Genomic DNA, 19,984 nt, shown 5'->3' with positions numbered 1-19,984 from the left:
AGACATTAGTACCATCACTTAAGGGATGCTAGGGGTCATCCTCCACAAATATCAGGGAGACACAGAGTCCTTATTACATCATATATTTTATAAGAATCTAGTGTCTAGCCCCATCTTTAGACTCCTTAGAACTTGCTGCTGAGTGGAACCCCAATGGCAACTCCTTGCCCCTACTAAATTGCCGTATTGACTACTTTCTCATTAATTCAAGTTAATCATCTGTATGTGTATTTGGGGAAATGGTATAAGGAGGAGGAAGGGAAAAGTTCTGATAGTCCACAGTACAATATCCAAGCTATTTTCATGCATTTCAGTGGACCAAGAACAGAACTAATGCAGAATTCTCCCAAATCTAGGCAGCATTCTTTCATCTCCCTGGGAAAGAAATCTAAGCCATATTTGCCTTTTATTATTTTCCTCATCACACTCCCAGATGAAAACAGGTCTCAAGAGGTCCCAGAAGGTCTCAAAAGGTTTCTTTCCTCAGACTTATGAAAAAGCTCAATCCATCCCCAGAAAAGAACTGATAATATCTGAATACTTTTTTTATAGCTTTATTTTTCTTGGGAGCTTTTTCTGGTGCTATATTTTCTTTCACAACATGACTAATATGGAAATGTTTTGCATGACTACACAAGTATAACCTATATCAAACTGCTTGCCTTCTCGATGGGGGAGGGGAGGGAAAGAAGGAAAAAGGAAGAGAATTTGGAACTCAAAGTTTTTTTAAATGAATGTTAAAAATTGTTTCTGCATGTAACTAGGGGAAATGAAATACTAAATATAAATAAATAAATATTCTTACCAAAAAAAAAGGTTCTTCCCACAGTCATACTGAAAACAGTCCTCGCTAGAAAACCCCTGGATCCTTCCTCCCTTCCCCCATCACTTCAGTTCAGATGAGTCAAAAGAGAGCAATGTTCTAGGATGAACTGCACAAATGACCACAACTGAGTGGAAAGAGCAACTGCTTTTCTAAATTATCCTCAGGGCAGACTTGAGATTAAATTCCAGCTCTGACACTTAACTGTGTAGTCCCAAAGGAGACACTTAAAAGTTCTTGGTTTCCCTTTCTTCTTTCCCAGGGCTATAGTGAGGTAAACTTTAAAAAACTATAAAGCACCATAAAAATGAGAGTTGTTATAACTTGCAAAAGGAATTAGACTTTTCCTAAGAGTTGTCCATCAGACTCTGTCCACATTCATTTAGGGATTCATTTAGATTTCCAAAAACTTCCCATCTTCCTCAGTTAGTTATTACTTTTAAAGACTTCCATGAGGATCATTTAGAATAGCGAGTGCTCTTTTCCCTTAGTTGTAATCATTTGCATTGTTTGAGCATTGCTCCCTGTTGAACTGAAGTAATGGGGGAGGGGAGGGAAGGTCATGAGGGTTTTTTAGTGGAGACTCACTCTGCTGTATCATCCTCCACTTTTCTTTCTCAACCCCTCCTGCCCATATTAAGTCAGTTGCCATGTTCTACTAATTCTACTTTTTTTTAATCTAGGTAGCTTTTGTTTTAATTTTTATTTTAGTTTTTTATTTTATAATTATAATTTTTATTGACAGCACATATGCATGGGTAATTTTTTACAACATTATCCCTTGCACTCACTTCTGATCAGATTTTTCCCTTCCTTTCCTCCACCTCCTCCCCTAGATGTCAGGTAGTCCCATGCATGTTAAATATGTTATAGTATATCCTAGATACAATATATGTGTGCAGATCCATACAGTTCTCTTGTTGCACAAGGAAAATTGGATTAGAAGGTAAAAATAACCTGGGAAGAAAAACAAAAAAATGCAAACAGTTTACACTCATTTCCCAGTGTTCTCTGGATGTAGCTGATTCTGTCCATCATTGATCAATTGGAACTGAATTAGATCTTCTCTTTGTCAAAGATATCCATTTCCATCAGAATACATCCTCATACAGTATTGTTATTGAAGTATATAATGATCTCCTGGTTCTGCTCATTTCACTCAGCATCAGTTGATGTAAGTCTCTCCAAGCCTCTCTGTATTCATCCTGTTGGTCATTTCTTACAGAGCAATAATATTCCATAACCTTCATATACCATAACTTATTCAACTATTCTCCAATTGATGGGCATCTACTCAGTTTCCAGTTTCTGGCCACCACAAAGAGGGCTGCCACAAACATTTTGGCACATACAGGTCCCTTTCCCTTCTTTAAAATCTCCTTGGGATATAAGCCCAGTAGTAGCCCTGCTGTATCAAAGGGTATGCACAGTTTGATAACTTTTTGGGCATAGTTCCTAATTGCTCTCCAGAATGGTTGGATTCGTTCACAACTCCACTAACAATGCATCAATGACCCAGTTTTCCCGCATCCCCTCCAACATTCATCATTATTTGTTCCTGTCATCTTAGCCAATCTGACAGGTGTGTAGTGGTATCTCAGAGTTGTCTTAATTTGCATTTCTCTGATCAACAGTGATTTGGAACACTCATATAGTGAAAATCTATTAATTCTACTTTACAGCATCTCCTTTATATACCAGCTCCTCTCTTCTGACACTGCCACCACCTTGAAACATGCCCTCATCACCTCACAACTGCTCTATTTCAATGATCTCCTATTTGGTCTCCCTTCCCCAAGTCTCTTATTCATTCCAGTCCATTTTTCACTCAACTGCCAAGTGATCTTTCTAAAGCACAAGTCTTGATCGCATTATTTTCTTGATGAGATCCAAGGTGGGAAATCATCCAGAATGAATTCATAGACTCAACCATCTCCAGGTCAAGAGACAAAGCTTTATTGTGATGCTTAAACAAGCAGGCAAAATACCTAATGTACTTGCAATTAACCAGGGGAGAGATTAGACTTTTCATGAGAAAAAGTCAGTGCAAGATAAACTAAGTAGGCTAATTGTGCACTTCAGTAAGTCAGCTGGTGATCCTGGTTGATATCTATAGCTTAGCTGCCAGATTGTATAAGATAACTGATGAGATACTAAATATCATTTTGGACCAATAGAAACTAAGGAATTGATCCCTGAAGCAAGCAGGCAGAAGGTTCTGATAGAAATAGCTTCATGGTCCCACCCTTTGGGGAGTTGGTCCAATTTAAAAAGCCAAGTTATATCAAACTCCTGAGACCCATCCTCTGTAGAGATCTCTAGCAGTCTCACCTTAGCCATCCCTGTCAAAAATCCCAGTCATATTCCTAAGTTTAAATTTCCCCCACAAAACCTACTTGTGGGTCATCGCATGGTGGCTATCTTCTTTGGGTCAGCTTGCCATGACACTCAGCTTTATGGTATCTTCTCCCTTCCCCTTCCCCCATACCATATGGTATCTCCCCTAATTCGGCTATGATTCTCAATCCTACTTCCCCTCCTTACAGCTAATTAACTCTTTCAGGATACTCAATCTCTTTCAGGATTTAACCTGCCAGCTAAGGGCCTGCCCCAACCTCATGGGGAGCTCCCTTACTATAGGGTAATTGTGAGTTCCTCTGAGAAACTTGTTTTTCCATATGCTCTCCCCCTCTATTTCATATTTACCATTTCTGGTGTCTATGTTTCTTTTCATTTTGTCTTTCCTAATGAGAATGGCCATTGTGAATTCTTCACAAAGTTAGGGTGAATTTTTGGTGCCTGCCATCATTTTTTTCTTTTTCATCTGATTTTTTGGTGCAGCATGATAATTGTGGAACTATATATAGAAGAATTTCACATGTTTAATATATATTGGAATTATTTAACATCTAGGGGAGGAGGGAAGGGGAAAGGAGGGAGAAAAAAACACAAAGTTTTCTAAGGGTGAATATTGAAAATTATCTATGCATATGTTTTGAAAATAAAAAGCTTTTTAAAACAAAGAAAAAAGAAAAATGCTTCCTGACTTGATTTTCCCCAAGCCTGGAATCTGATTTTCCCCAAGAGCTGATTCCTTTATTTTGCTCACCAATCTACATAGTAAGAAATACTTGTTGAATACTACTACTAGATCTGTATCCCAAAGAAATCATTAACAAGTAAAAAGGTCCTACATGTGTAAAAATATTTATAGCAGCTTTTTTGTGTGTGATGACAAAGAATTTGAAATTGAGGGGATACCCATCAATTGAGAAATGGCTGGACAAGCTGTGGTATGGAAATATAATGGAACACTGTAAGGAATGATGAGCAGGCAGGTTTCAGAAAAACCTGGAAATACTTATATGAACTGATGCTGAGTTAAGTGAGCAAAACCAGGAAAACATTGTACACAGTAAACAAGATTGTATAATGATCAACTATGACAGACTTGGCCCTTCTCAGCAATACAAAGTTTTAAGATAATTCCAAAAAGACTCATGATGGAAAATGCTATCCACATCCAGAGAACTATGAATTCTAAATGCAAATAGAAACATTCTATTTTCACTTTTCAAAAAAAAATTATTTTATTTGAAAAAAAAAGAGTAAGAAAAAAAGAAAAACAGAAAAGAAATATAAAACAAAATGAAATGAAACAAAAGAGAACACTGTCATGTGCCCAGCAGAACATCAGAGAAGATTCAAAATATATAAAAACAAATTACCAGATCAAGTATGTATATATATAATATATATTAACAGGAGAAATTATACTCATAAATGTCCATTTTTATTTACTTCCTTGTAAATTGTTCTTTGGTTCTCTGCTGCACCTTATTTACTTTATTCTTTCCCCCTTTCATCCTACCACCAGCAAATAAGCTAATGTTAAGGAAAAATATATTTATGTTTACATTTGTAAATAAAAACATGTATACACACACCCCACATATCCACACATATATTTCCTATCCCTGATGACTCTTTAATTAAATTTTGCTCCATAAGTTGTTGTGCTGTTACTTAACATCCCCCTCACCATCACTCCTTTATCTTCTTCCCTCATCCTTTTCTTCCCCATCTGTCCATCCCTTCTCCTTTATCTCTTTATAGCTTTTGAAGGGTGCTATACCCTTCATGATATGTGTAATGTTGCCTTATGAACCCATTCCAGATGTGAGTATGTTTTTAGAACTATGAGTCCTCCTCCCCCCTCTGCTGTTTCTGTGACTATTCTTCCTCTGCCCCTCATTTGTTTAGCATGATTACTATTTTTACCTTAACTCTGCCCCAATCTTTCTTTTGAGCTACCCTATTGTTGGTGTGAATCTTAAACATATAGTATACATTTCCTTTTTAAAAGTTAGCAATTTGTCCATGTTTAAAGAGTTTGTCCATGTTGAGTTCTTTAAAATTGGTCTTTGATATTGGCTCCTATTTGTAAAATTTTCTGTTAAGTTTGGATTTGGTTGATAGAAAGTCCTGAAAATCTGCAAGTTTGTTGAATGTCCATTTTTTCTCATTCAAAATTATAATTTTGCTGGATATGATATTTTTGGCTACAGGCCCAGTTCTTTTGATTGTTGGTAAATATGGTTCCAATACCTGTAGTTCTTTATTGTGGCTGTTGTTAAGTCTTGTACAATTCTAATTGTAGCTCCAGTGTACTTAAAATGTTTTTGTTTTCTTTTCCTTGTTTCTTACAAAATTTTCTCTTGCAAAAATTTCTGGCAGTAACTTGGCAGTAATATTCCCATGTTCTCCACAAAGGATGTCTTTTAGGTCTTAAAGGAGGGAAATGGACCCACGTGTGCAAAAATGTTTGTGGCAGCCCTTTTTGTGGTGGCAAGAAACTGGAAACTGCCCTTCAGCTGGAGAATGGTTGGGCTTCATATTCTGTTCTATTTTCTCATTCCTTATAATCTGTTTTGTTATTTCTTGGTCTCTCATACTTTCACTGGCTTCCTCTTGCCTGATTCTAATTTTCAATCCATTATTTTCATCTTTGAGACTCTGTACCTCTAGTTTTTGTTTTTGTTTTTGTCTTCATAATCTTCTTGTTTTTCTTGGATTTTTAAAAAGTTTTTCCTCAATGTCTCTCATTTGATTTTGAGTTCTTCTATAAATTCTCTTTGGGCCGGAAGCCATTTCACCTTATTTTTTGGAGTAGAAACTCTTTTTACTTCAGTATCCTCCTCTGAAGACGAACGCTGGTCTTCCCTGCTCCCATGTTTCAATGGTGAAGTTCTTTCTTCTTTCCTGTTCAGATGGGATGGGGGGATGGTGCATCAAGCTTCCCTTCAGCTCTTCCCTCTGACCAGGAACCCCAAACTAAGAGCTCCACCCTCCGGCAAGTGCCTGAAGCCAATAGCATCCCTGCCCCACTGCCTCTGCACTCAACTGGTGCTGCGCCTTCTCACCTAGGGCAATGCCTCAACAGCACAGCTGGGCCTAGTTCCTAATCAACCGAGGTTCACTCAGTCTTCTGAGACTCAGATCCCAACTCAACAAACTGTCCCGAGGTGAAAGTCTCTGTGGTTACTACTGAGGCTCCCACGTGGCATTTCTTGGGAACTCGAGTGGAAGTATTTGCACTTCAGACAGGTTAATTCCTAGCCCAGGGTCTTCAGATCTTCTCAGGTTGTATCAAGAGGACCCCAGTTCTGCCCCAAGTCTTCTTGATTTTTCACTACTCTATGTTTGTTCTCAGGTGAAACTTTTTTCTATTTGTGGGAGAAATCGGGAGACATTTGAAATTTATCAACCTACTCCGCCATTGTTAGAAATGCACTTTTGACACTGAAAATCAGATATTGAGGAAAATTTATCAAAAAAGAATCTTAAGGAATCATCTTAACGTTTCTGGTCAGAAGCAGGTCCTACTCTTCTGAGCACAGAAGTGGAAGAACCTTTATTCTTGCTAATTTGGCACAGTCTCTCCTTTCAGAGAACAGATTGGTCCGTTTCTTCCCAGTTTCCCCTTAATATGTATAAAACATGTCCCCCCCTTTATTATACATCCCATGTTCAAAAATGGCAGAAAACTCTTCCTTTGGATGTATTGTTTAATATTCAATTAGTCTATTATGCAGGAGCAGTAGTAATTTGGTCAAGTCAGGTCATTGACCCCAACTAGTTTGGGCTGGATCAGTTATTATCTTAAATGTGTGGTTTTCTTAAAACCATAAGACTCTTTCTGATGGACTGAATCATCTTGTGCCTTCCTAGCCTCTCAATCTCTTGTTTACTCAAGACTTCTATTGATCACTTAATTGTTCTGTGGAATCTTAACCTTCCTTAACCTCTCACATTCTGAATACTTCTAGGTCAGTGGTACCCACTATGCCGCACTACCTCAAAGCTTTTGCAACACTGTGGAAACTGAACTTCTCAGAATTTCTTACACCATCTTCCCAGAATCCTCCTATTTTCACTTTTTTTTGGTTATTGAATTTTTCCTTCTCATGATTTTTCCTTTTTGTTCTATTGCTTCTTTTACAACATAAGTAACATGGAAATATGTGTACATGTGCTCATGTATAACCTTTTTCAGATTGCTTGCTATTTTGAGGAGGGGAAGAGGAAAGGGAGAAAGAAAAATTTTGAACTTAAAATCTTGCAAAAATGAATGTTGAAATCGTACCACGAGCTTCCAAAAGGGTTCCCCCAATATTCCCAGGTCATTAAAAGTCAGAGTTCAAACCTAGGTCTCCTTGACCCCACTTTCAGTATTTCTCTATTTATGGACATATTGCTTCTCAAAAATAACTGATATTTACAGAACTAAATTTTGCAAAACACTTTATACATCTGTATGGAGAAATTTGAAGTGAAATTAGACAAAATTTAACTAAGATATAATTGCTGTTTTTAAATGTAACTATCCCCAACAATGTAAGAGAAGAATAAGAATAAAAGAGTTGGAACATTGAAGAAAAATATTTAACAATTTTTTCTTTCAACAGGATGTAGTAGTATTCACCAGGTAGTAGTCCTGATTCATCAATAAGCATGTATTAAGTGGCAACTACATGCCTAACACTTGGAACATTCTGTTACCACTTATCTATATTTACAGGGGCAAATTGAGGCAGAAAATGTCTCCTCACAGGAGTATTACAAAAGACAAGCTTACTAAAAAGTCTGTTTTCTCATTTTATTAGCAGTTGGTGATTACTCTTTTTCTAACTAAATAAGTTTTACATTCCACTTTTTAAACAAAGAATGTTGAAAACTTTATATGTAATTGGGGGAAAAAAATACTATTAAGTGCAAAAAAAGCAAAAACAAAAAAAAAAGAGAGAAAGAGAGAAATATTTGCTGAGCCTCCAAAGGAGAGAGAACAAAAACTGGGTCCTACCCTCAAGGAGCTCACAGTCTGAAGAAGTCTAGAAGAACAAAGATGATCCCTGATCTGTGGAAACTCCTACTTTGATGGTAGACAAGACTTATATACAGGAGTGTAAGTTTCTATTCTTTAACACTGGTATGATTATATATTATACAATATGTTATAGTATATAAGGAGTAGTAAATTTAATATATAAATATAAAACATAAAATAATATAATGTATTGTATTATAGTACATTATATTATAGAATAATTAAAAATAATATTTTTAAATGATGTTGATTCACATATAACCTATATCAAATTGTTTACCATCTCGGGAAAGGGAAAGAAAAGGAAGAAAGGGGAAAAAATTGGAATTCAAAGTTTTTAGTTAATGTTAAATATTTTTATATGTAATTGGAAAAAATATAACTCAAAAATAAAAATAAAGTCTAAATTAAAAATAAAATTTAAGTGACAAAAATAATGGTAATTCAGGCAACACAGTATAGCAGTAAGAAGTACATAAAATTTGAGAGCTAGCATGTATATTATAAGTTCAAAACAGAAAATTTGAATTCAAAATCTTCATTTTATAGATAAGGAAGCTGAGACTGAATGTATTTAAATTACTTGCCCAATGTCACATAGGCAGAAAGTGGGAAACAAGATTTGAATCCAGGTCCGTTGAGAGTAAACCATTCCATTTTATTGATAGGGCAACTAAGACACAGACTCACAGCTAGCAAATGACGAGAGATGAGATTCAAACTCTGGTCTTATGGTTCCAAATTCAGACCTCTTTCCACATGGAAACATTTTAGCCTAATGTACGATTGGGTCGCAGACCCTCAGAGGGCATTTAAAATGGCATGTAACTTCTCTTTAACATCTTGCTCCTGCAGATATTATTACTTCATGAGTCAGGTTTTCCATGGGAGAATAAAGATCATATTTTTAGAGCTTCCTGTAATGGGAAGGATAATGGTCATTTTCATTTCCCTATTTTTAAATATTGTAAATTATATGGATTTTTGCTAGCAAGCAAACATTCTAGTACTGTCTTCTTTTCTTGCAGTAGGTCAGGTTGGGGTGGGAAGGAGAAGGGGAATGTACAAGGTGCTCAGGTTTTTGGTTTTTGGTTTGGTTTATTTGCAATTTATTTCTAAGGAGTCAAGTTCTTGACGATTAATTGCCAGATCTCATCAATCCCACCTCAGCAACAACTATCCCATATATCCCTATTCTCTCTATTTATACTACAATACTCCAGACCCTCATCCCCTTTCATCTAGATGACTGCAGTAGTCTCCTCACTAGCTGTCATGAATCCTGTCTCCTCCACAATCCAGGTCTGACCTTGCAACTCCCTCTTCAGGAAATTTTAATGGCTCTCTATTACTTTTCCATTAAAATGCCATCTCCTCTGTTCAACATTTAAAATCCTTCCCAACCTTGGTCTAGCTTATCTTTTGGTCTAATTGCACATTAATCCCCACACTGTTCTAGCCAAACTGATTGGATTTTTATTACCTTTATGTGACATTCCATCTCCAGCCTCTATACTTTTGTACTTTGAATGCTCTCCCTCTTCACTTCTAGGACTCACCTTCCTCCTCCCCCCCAAACTGGGATAATCTTCAAGGTTCATCTCAAGTGCCACTTCCTTCAAAAGGCCTTTCCTGACCTTCCCCCCTCCCCCCCTGCCCAATTTGCTAATATCCCCCCATATTCATCACTGTACCTGTAAACATGTCTTCTAATAGAATAAACATTCTTTGAAGTCAGGAATTGTCTCACTCTGTGTCTGCATTCTCAATTCATAACACAGTTTCTCTCTTGTGCTTTGTAAAATAGATGTTTGATTGTTGAGTGATTGATTCAGCTGGCCAACAGACCTGGGGAACCAGTTAAAAGAATGTATAAAGCTTACTTTGAATCTTCACCATGTTGGTAGGTAGGGGCAGGGTATATAACTAAGAATGTCTGACTTGGGGCAGTCACATTGTTCACCTTAAGAACTCTCTTCATGAAATCTTCCCTGATCATCCTAGCCATCAGAGACCTCTTCCCTCCTACAGGCTCACTGGTATGAATAGCATGCAGTCCTATGTAGCACCGTCTACTTTCTTCCTTGGTCTTCAAGGTTCTGGAGGGCAGAGCCTGAGTTTGCCTGTTCCCTGTCTCCCCCACAGTGGATCTGGAGTGAAATGCTTGGCCCACAAAAATTTTGAATAAATTTGTTTTTGATTGACAAACTAATTTCTATCATATCACAGGAAAGGCAAGGGCCCAGTCTTTCATTTGCTGCAAATAGCAATTGTTAAGCAGACTGTTGCATAAGCAAGGATCTGACTACTGGTTACCAGATACTTAACACTTCCTGGCTGTGTGACCTGGGCAAGTCACTTAACTCCAATTACCTCAGAAAAAAAAAAAGAGAAAAAAAAGACCTCTGAGAACAGAGTTTCAGTAAATTTTCTGTAAATTCTGTTCTGAAAACAGAGAATTTACTATCTCTGTCACCTTGGGTACAAATTGTTTCAGGTTTCAGTCTTCTCATCTGTAAAATGAAAATAATAATACAGTAATACCTGTACTAACCTCACAGGGTTGTTAAAAGGAAGGAAAGAAAGCAATGGGTTGCTAGAATGGAGTGGCAATGAATAACATGAGGCAGGAGCCAGACACTGTGTTTGTTGAAGAAGTTCCTGAGGGCTGGAAACCATAAAGTTCTATGATAGTGTTCAGTAGGTAAACAGGGAAACAGGTTTATAAAAAAAAAAAGCACAGAGATGAGCTACTAAGCAAAGAAGCCAGCCCATAGATTCATCATTTTAGAGCAGGAAGGAATCTCAAGAAGCCATTTCTAGAAGAAAATGAGACCCTGAGAGAATTGCCCAGGGTCACATAGCTGGTATATGGCAGATCCAGGAATCAAAGCCAGGCCCTCTGATCTTTACTTTATCAGATCAAGGGAAAGACATTCTTCTATGCTATTTTGTTTTTTTAATAAGGTTCTCAATTCCACTCACACTATCATCTAAGATCACTTAAAATCTATAAGTTGGGAGGAAGGAAGGAAATAGCATTCACCTCAAGGTAGGAGATAAGTGATGCTTCACTAAATGATCCTAGGATCTTAGAAGTGAAGAAACAAAGTCCAAGAAAAGTAAAATGATTTTTAAAAAATATTTATTTAAAGAATAAAATAGGTCTAGTTGTATATATGTATATATAATATATATGTATATATAATAGATATATAAATCAAACATTTATTGACAAGAAATCATAATTTCACAACCCCTCATAACATTCAATTATGAGACCCCATAAGGGATCACAAACCCACAATTGAATCCTGGCTGAGAAATAGAACTTTCAGGGGAGAAACCAGCAGATCTAGGAGAAAGGCCCTGGGTAGGACGTTAAAGAATATTGCTACTGAAAATGCATAAGGACTGGATCTGAGACAGGTGAGTGTGATGTTCTTGCTGGGTTTTCTGGAGGTCTTTGGGGCAACCTTCATTTCAGTTCAGTAATCACCACAAGGATATCCAGGTGTTAAAGTCCAAAAGTCTTTATTGTCTCCTTCCCCTGGTGCTCAGCTGCTTTCTCCTGGCCTTCTGAGGGGACTTGGTTTCAGTGGAGAAGTGAAGGAGGAGAGCCTGCCACCACGGTGGTGTGAGATGGAGTCAATAAATCTGTCTCTCAGAACATCTGGTTTGTTCACCTTCTTATCAATTTTTGCTGAATTGTTGAATTTCCAGGGTGAACTCTGCACTCCTCCTTTTCAATCTGTCTTCAACGAAGAAAAACAAATCCCATTTCTATAGCTATGGTTTTCTCTCACATATCAACTAGAAAATAGTATGGCAGAAACTAGGCATTGACCCACATCTAGCACCCTATAAGATTGAAATGGAGTTAGGATTTAAACATAAAGAAATTAGGAGCACAAAAAATAGTCTATCTTTCAGATCCCTTCAGATAGAAGGGAAGAATTTATGAACAAAGAATTATAGAACATTATGAAATGAAAAATAAATAATTTTGATTACATTAAACTAAAAAAGTTTTGCACATACATATCAGATGGGAAAAATAGATAGAGGACTTTTAATCATTTAGCAGATGAGGGAATTAAGGTTTATACAAGTTGAAGCTTCAACAATATCATATAATTTTGAAATGCCTGAGCAAGAAGTCTAATTCAGGTTTCTGGATTTCACATTCTATTGTTTTTCCCATAAATACCAGGTCTTCTTCTCTGTGTATGTAAGTCTGGAAAGTGGGAAAGCTGGCAGTGAAAATGTAATTGGAAGCCTAAAGATTCAATTTTCTTCTGAATCCTACTGATCCAGAGGTACTTCTGTCTTGTCATTGTCAGATGACCAGTAATCTTCAGCCTGATGAGTGTTGTAAGTCTTAACCCAAACTAGAAATTGGTTCCACCAGGCGGGCACTTGTTATTCCTGTGACTCAGAGTTCCCTCTAAAAACAGAAAAAAACAGTTTTGCATTTAAAATAATCTAGAGAATTTTTTCTCTGGTCCTGAAGAAAAGAATTCATTTCCTGGTTTTTGCAAGATGACTATGAAATGCTGTATAAGCTACTGACTGTAGCTTATACAATGTGTTGGATTTCATGGGGTTTTTTTTCCTTTCTTTTGTATTCTGTATAATATTTCTGCATTTTGTATAAGAAAAGACTTTCTGGTTGGGGGAGCAGAAGAAATATGCAGAAAAATGAAGATGATGTAAAAATAAAAGATATTATTGTTTTGTTTTTCAAAATAAAGAAAAAATAACCTGGTAATCATAGACTATAATTCACAATTAGTTCAAAGAGGTGAATGGCTTAGAATACACTTATACCACGGAAAGGGGGAATATATACTATGGAAAGAGGTTGGAAGATCTAGATTCTTGTTCTATGCCCCATCACTGACTCATTAAGGGAACTGTCACCTTGCCATACTTTCCTCCTCAAGTTTCCCATATATAAAACAAATACAATAATCTCTGACCTCCATCCTTTACAAGGTTTCTGTTTCATCTCAATAAAAGAGTGTGTATCATACCCATTAATCTGGGAATGACTGAACAAGTCATGGTGTATGGTTGTGATACAATTTTATTGTATTTGCTATAAATGATAAGCAAGCTTATTTCAGAAAAACCTAAAAAGACTTATGTGAACTAAGGCAAAATGAAGTGAGCAGAACCAGAACACTGCACATGCAACAGCTATATTAAACAATGATTAACTGCAAATAACTGAACTATTCTGATCAATACAATAATCAAATAAAATTCCAAAGGACTCATGATAAAAAATGCTATCTATCTTCAGAGAGAAACTGATGAACTCTGAGTGCAGATTGAAACAGTTTTTTCACTTTACTTTTTTTTTTTTGCATGGCTAATATTAAAATGTTAACATTAATGTGTTAGGTTCTTACTAGGTGCTAAGTCAGTACTTAACAATTCTCTAGCTCAGGGTTCACACCTTTAGTTCACACCTTTAAAAGGAGTTTACACCTTTAGACTTCTGAAAGGGAGTTTACACATTTAAAGGAGTTCACACCTTTAACAGGAATTTACACCTTTAGATTTCTGAAAAGGAGTTTACCCATTTAAAGGAGTTCACACCTTTAAAAGGAGCAAGTTCATTGGTTGGAAATAGTTCCCACAAGCCCCTGGAGATCACAGAAGCCCATTCTCTGGGAGGATAAAAGAGGAGGGCAGTCAGGAAGGAAGCAGTCTGGATTGGATCAAGGACAAGACTTCCCTGGAGAACTTCAGGGAAGCTGGAGGAGATTCAGAGCCAGGATTCAGGAAGAAGAGAATTCTAAATTCTACCTTCACTCTGTCTGGAGGCTCCAGGAGTCTCCCAAGAAACCTGCTCACAGAGTAAAAGATTTTACAGAAAAAAAAACCTCCTCCCAGAGAAGGATTACAATAGAGAGGACAGACCACTACAATTTGGTTCTTCTGTGAGCTGCTAGTCGGAGTGGACGTGGGGCCTGCGGCCGGTGTGGAGGTGTGATGTCGTCAGAGGGCCACTGTTGCGAGACCCTGCAGGCTCTGAGGAGTACTGATAAAGGGCGCTTGTCCTACCATCGTGACTGGCTGCTGAGGGACAAAGAGATTTTGGAAGAATGTATGTCCCTTCCAGAATTGTCTACTTACTCTGGATGGGTAGTAGACCACATCTTGCCTCACTCTCACCAGAATCAACTTCTCTCTGAGAATCCAGAACTATCTTCTGCTCCTGGCCAAGTATTATTTATTCCCAAATCTCCTGTTAGACATGCAGAGGTATCCTCACCAGTTTCCCCTAGAGCACCAAGTGGAACTCAGAGTCAGGATGAATACCATCAAGCAAAATCTGTGGTACTTCATCCTTCCCAGGGAATGGAAGTGGAGGGATGCATTCGAATGTATGAGGAGGTATATAGGATGAAAGGAACTAATGGATTAAGGCAATGGCAAGAGGAGCATGAAAGGAAGGTATGGGTCCTCTCTGAAATGGCATCAGAGCAGCTGAAGCAGTTTGATGAGCGAAAGTCATTGGAACAGCACAAGGAATATCAGGACCTTCGTGAGGTGATAGAGAAAAGTTTCAAAGAAGTACAAGTTCAGCAGGAGAAGTTAAAAGAAGAACACCGTCAGAGAGCCAAGATTCTCAACCTGAAGCTACGTGAAGTGGAACAACAGCGGTTGAGGCAAATAGAACAAGAGCGGCTTAGAAAGGAAGAAGGTCAGGATCGTTTGCGGCATCTCTATGCCCTTCAAGAGGAGGTGTTGCAGCTCAACCAACAGCTCTATCTTAATTATCAGCACAACGACCTTCTGAGAATAGACCTGTCTAGTTATGGAAGCAAAGGAAACCATTTATGTGAGCTTATCTCAGGTATCATTCAGACCACCAGTGAGAGAGGTTTTCCTATCCCAGAGGATGAAGCCATGGCAGAGAGCGCCTTGCAAGAGATGCGGCAGGTGCTTACCAGCTTGCAACAGGAGATTTTCAAAGCTATTGAAGGAAAGAGGAGACAAGATGAAGAAGAGGCCAAGCAGAAGCAGAGGGAATTACAGCAGCAGCCAAAAGCAGAGAAGGAGACCCCGGTTCCTACCCATTTCCCAGGAGGAAAGCAGAGAAAAGGCCTCCAGGTGAAAGCAGTAGACAGAACAATGCAGTGGTACCAACAGCTGCAGGATGCTGCCAGTCAATGTGTTTTGGCCTTTGATGGGTTAACCAACAGCAAAGATCATCATACTAAAAAGATTAAGATGGACCTGCAGAAAGCTGCCATCATTCCTGTCAGTCAGATCTCTACTATAGGAGGCTCCCAGCTAAAGGAAATATTTGATAAGATCAACAGTCTACTTTTGGGAAAGGCTGTTCACTGTGGAGGTCGGGCTGTGTCAGTGATGAGCCATGAACAAGGACTGGACTTTGTCCATTACAAGTTGGCAGAGAAATTTGTGAAACAAGCAGAAGAAGAAGTGGCTTCTCACCATGAAGCAGCATTCCCCATTGCTGTTGTAGCATCAGGAATCTGGGAACTCCATCCCAGAGTGGGGGACCTCATCCTTGCTCATCTTCATAAAAAGTGCCCTTACTCTGTGCCTTTCTACCCAGCCTTTAAGGAGGGAATGGCCTTGGAAGAATATCAGAAGCTCCTTGGCTACCTAGTAAAGGATTCCAAAGTTGAACAACAGGATAATTTCCTGAAACGCATGTCTGGGATGATTCGTCTCTATGCTGCCATCATTCAACTCCGTTGGCCTTATGGAAATAGGCAAGGGGCTCACCCTCATGGTTTAAATCATGGCTGGCGATGGTTGGCACAGATCTTGAATATGGAGCCTCTCTCAGATGTGACTGCCACTCTTTTGTTTGACTTCTTAGAGGTATGTGGGAATGCACTCATGAAACAGGACAAAGTTCAATTCTGGAAGATGATGCTACTCATAAAAAAAGAATATTTCCCCAAAATTGAAGCCATCACCAGCTCAGGACAAATGGGATCTTTCATACGTCTCAAACAATTCCTGGAGAAATGTCTACAACGCAGGAAGATTCCCATCCCAAAGGGTTCTCTGCCTTCTTCTTTCTGGCGTTCCTGATGGTGACTTGGGTGCTGGTTCCTTTCTTAGAAGGAAAGAAATAAAGCAACAGAAAACAGCAGAGTTTTGGGGGAAGTTGTCTCAGGGAGGTTATTTTCACAGTTTTAATGTCTTCTCAAACTTGATCATGAATTACCTCAAGGATCTTCACTTTGTTGACATAGTAACCAAGAAGAGGATGAGCTTTGATAACCATGGAATAGTAAAAGGAATTTAACAGTTTTATTCTTTTTTTTTTTTCCCTTGAGGCTGGGGTTAAGTGACTTGCCCAGGGTCTCTTTTCTCATTTCCTTTCCTTTTTGATCTGATTTTTCTTGTGTAGCATGATAAATGTGGAAATATGGTTAGAAGTGGGATGGGAGGAAAGAAGGGACAAAACTTTGCAACACAAGGGGTGAATATTGAAAACTATCTTTGCATGAACTTTGAAAATAAAAAGCTATTATTAAAAATAAAAAATACAATAAAGTAAAACTGTGTACCCTCTTTGATCCAACAGTGTCTCTACTGGGTCTGTATCCCAAAGAAATCCCAAAGAGGAGAAAGGACCCACATGTGCAAAAATGTTTGTAGCAGCCCTTTTTGTAGTGCCAAGGAACTGGAAAGTGAATGGCTGAATAAGTTGGCATATATGAATGTAATGGAATATCATTGTTCTATAAGAAATGTTGAGCAGTCTAGTTTCAGAAAAGCCTGGAAAGACTTACATGAACTCATGCTAAGTGAAGTGAGCAGAACCAGGAGAACAATGTACATACTAACAAGATTTTGTGATGATCAATTATGATGGACTTGAATCTTTTCAGCAATGAAGTGATTCAAGCCAATTCCAATAGACTTGGGATAGAAAGAGTAATTAATCTGCATCCAAAGAGAGAAGTATGGAGACTGAATGCAGATCAAAGTATAGTATTTTCATCTTTATTTGGTGGTTGTTATTTGTTTGCTTGTTTTTTTTTTTCTTTCTTTTTCATGTTTTCTTTTTTCACTTTGATCTGATTTTTCTTGAGCAGCATGATTAATATAGAAACATGTTCAGAAGAATTGCATATGTTTAACCTAAAGTTAAAACAAAACAAACAAACAAACAAACAAACAAACAAACAAAAACAGATTCTCAGTTTCCAGAGTGAATGTTCTGTCTATTATACTATCCTTTTTAATTGTAATTCTATGATCCCACGAAAATGCTAAGTAAGAACTTGGTCCCTCCCTTCAGGAAGCTTGCTTACTTTTGATTATAAAGTCTCAGAGAAACAGTTCTGCTCAGAAGCTCACAATTGCTAATTATATAATCCACACACTGTAACCCCAGCCCTTGGCTCCACCCAGAACAATGTGATTATATCTGGCCTGGCCTAAGCTGGCCCAGCAGATCTGTTGGTGCTTTCTGTGGAAGAGTAAAACTCTGAGGTTTCCTGTTCCTAAAGCAACTTGCTTGATCTTCTATTCATGTACTGCGGGGCTTTTGGGCTGAAGGAGGGGTACTCAGGGGAAGATAGGCAGAGTGAAAGAGGGGGAATATCCCTGGCTTAGTGCCCAACAAGTTATTGTGGTAACAAACAGATGACTTCTGTTTCCTGAGGAAGCTGAGGTCCTGAGGATATGAAAGGTTTTCTTGAGTCACCGTATCTAGGGAGAGGAAGAGTCAAGTGAGGAGTGGTGGTAGTGGATCTGGAGGATAATCACACTGAGTATTTAAAAAAGAAAAGAAAAGAAATAGGAATCGAACTCAAACTAAACTCTTTTACTTCAGAGAATAGGTATCTGAAATTAAAGTTGCCTTTTCTTTGTCTTAATGATCCCTTAAGGAATCTTATCCAAAGATCATAGAGTCACAACTTTTTAATCCCCTCACTCACTGCACATGAGGAGACCAAGAATCAGAGAAGTTAAATGATTTCTCTAAAACTACACAGGTAATAAGTAACTGAGCTTGGATTAAAATCTGACTCTTCTAACTCCCAATCCAGTATACTTTCCTATATCACACTTCTCAGAAGAAAGCAAACAAGGCCAGTACTCCTGATTATTTCATCCTTCTGCTCTTTCTATGGCTGTACTTGATTATCTATCTGCATCTCTAGACTGAAACACCTTGGTATTGATAAAAATATTCATTCAATGAGCATCTATTAGATATCTGCTATATGTAAGATATTACTGGGCTAGTCACTGGAGATAGTTTAAAAAAAATAGTCCCTGCCCTCAAGGAGCTGACTTCCTACTAAAAAACTACATTTACACGGTTAAGCAGATGAGTATCTTCAAAATAATCTGAAGAGGAAGAAAGCACTAACAATCAAGGAAATCAGGAAAGGAGGCTCACAAATATAGAACCTGAGGTGAACCTCAAGGAACTCCAAGATCCTGAAAAACAGAAGGGAAGAGGTAGAGGAGAAGCATTCTTAAGGTAGAGGAATGAAAAAAGATGAGGGCAGCCTGGAGGCAGGAGTATTGATGCCTGGAACAAGAATGCTGAATTCAGGGAACAGCAAGTTCACTGAAAAGTTTAGCTGGAACCTAGAATGTATGAAGAGAAATAAATGTGAAGTAAGTTTGGAAACACAAGCAAGAATAAAACAAGGAGAAACTTCATTAATATGGCTATGAATAAAGAAGCTAGGTAAGAAGTGATTATTGCATGAATGAGGATGATGACCAGGATTGAAAAGAAGGAATGAATGTTGAACTATAGTAGAGCTAGAACTGACAGAATTTAGTAAATAATTTATATATGAAAAGTAAGGGGAAAAGAAGATTTGAGAATGACACCAAAAATTAAAGTATTAGTTGGATAACTAATATGGAAAGATGTTTTAAAATATGTTTACTCTATAAGATTATTTGCTGTTTTAGGGAAAGTGGAAAGAAGGGAGAAGGGAGAAAAATTTGGAACTCAAAATTTTACAAAAGTGAATGCTGAAAATTATCTTGGAAACAATAAAATACTATTAGGTGAGGGAAATTATATATATATATAAAGCACTAGTGCATTGTCAGTAGAGTTGTGAATCAAAAAAAAAACATTTTGGAAAGCAATCTGAAATTATGTAAATAAAGTAATTAAACTACACATATCTTTGAACTGGAAATTCTATAACCAGGCTTATAATCCCATGAAGCCACTGATAATCAGAACTAAGTCTCCCTATATAATAATATATTTGTAGCAGCATTTTTTGTGATTGCAAAAAACTAGAAACAAAGTAGATACCTATCTACTAAAACAAGTAATGGAAGATGAATATGATAAAAAAAATTAGTGTTATTAAAAATGATAAATAAAATGAATATAGAGAAGTGCAAAAATCTCTGCATCAACTAATACAAAGTGAACTAAGCAGAGGCAATAAAACAATATATACTGTAATGTTCTGGTTATTTTTCTGGAGGTCTTAGGACCAGACTTCGTTTCAGCTGAATAATTACTACAAGAATAGCCAGGGATAAAGTCCAAATTCTTTATTATCTCCTTCACAATCTGTCTCCTTCACCTGGGGCTCGGCTAGTTTTCTGGAAGTCCTTCAGGCGGGACTTGGTTTCAGAGGGAAAATGAAGGAGAGCCACCAGGAGCTTGATCAAAAATGGAATGCCCCTCTGTCCCTCATCCAGTCTTTGTTAGCTCTTATATATTTTATTATAATTACATCATCGTAGGTATCAATCTTGTAGAATAGATGTGT

The 19,984-nt window shown here is 37.6% G+C and overlaps 1 pseudogene; it reads left to right on the top strand.

The window, feature by feature from the left end:
• The first annotated feature begins 14,079 nt into the window (after nt 1-14,079).
• On the top strand, nt 14,080-16,349 carry LOC141556626 (mRNA export factor GLE1 pseudogene; annotated as a pseudogene).
• The last annotated feature ends 3,635 nt before the right edge of the window (nt 16,350-19,984 follow it).

Source organism: Sminthopsis crassicaudata, chromosome 2 (assembly GCF_048593235.1).
Source record: "Sminthopsis crassicaudata isolate SCR6 chromosome 2, ASM4859323v1, whole genome shotgun sequence".
Lineage (NCBI taxonomy): Eukaryota > Metazoa > Chordata > Mammalia > Dasyuromorphia > Dasyuridae > Sminthopsis > Sminthopsis crassicaudata.
This window is presented reverse-complemented; position numbering and strand designations above follow the sequence as displayed.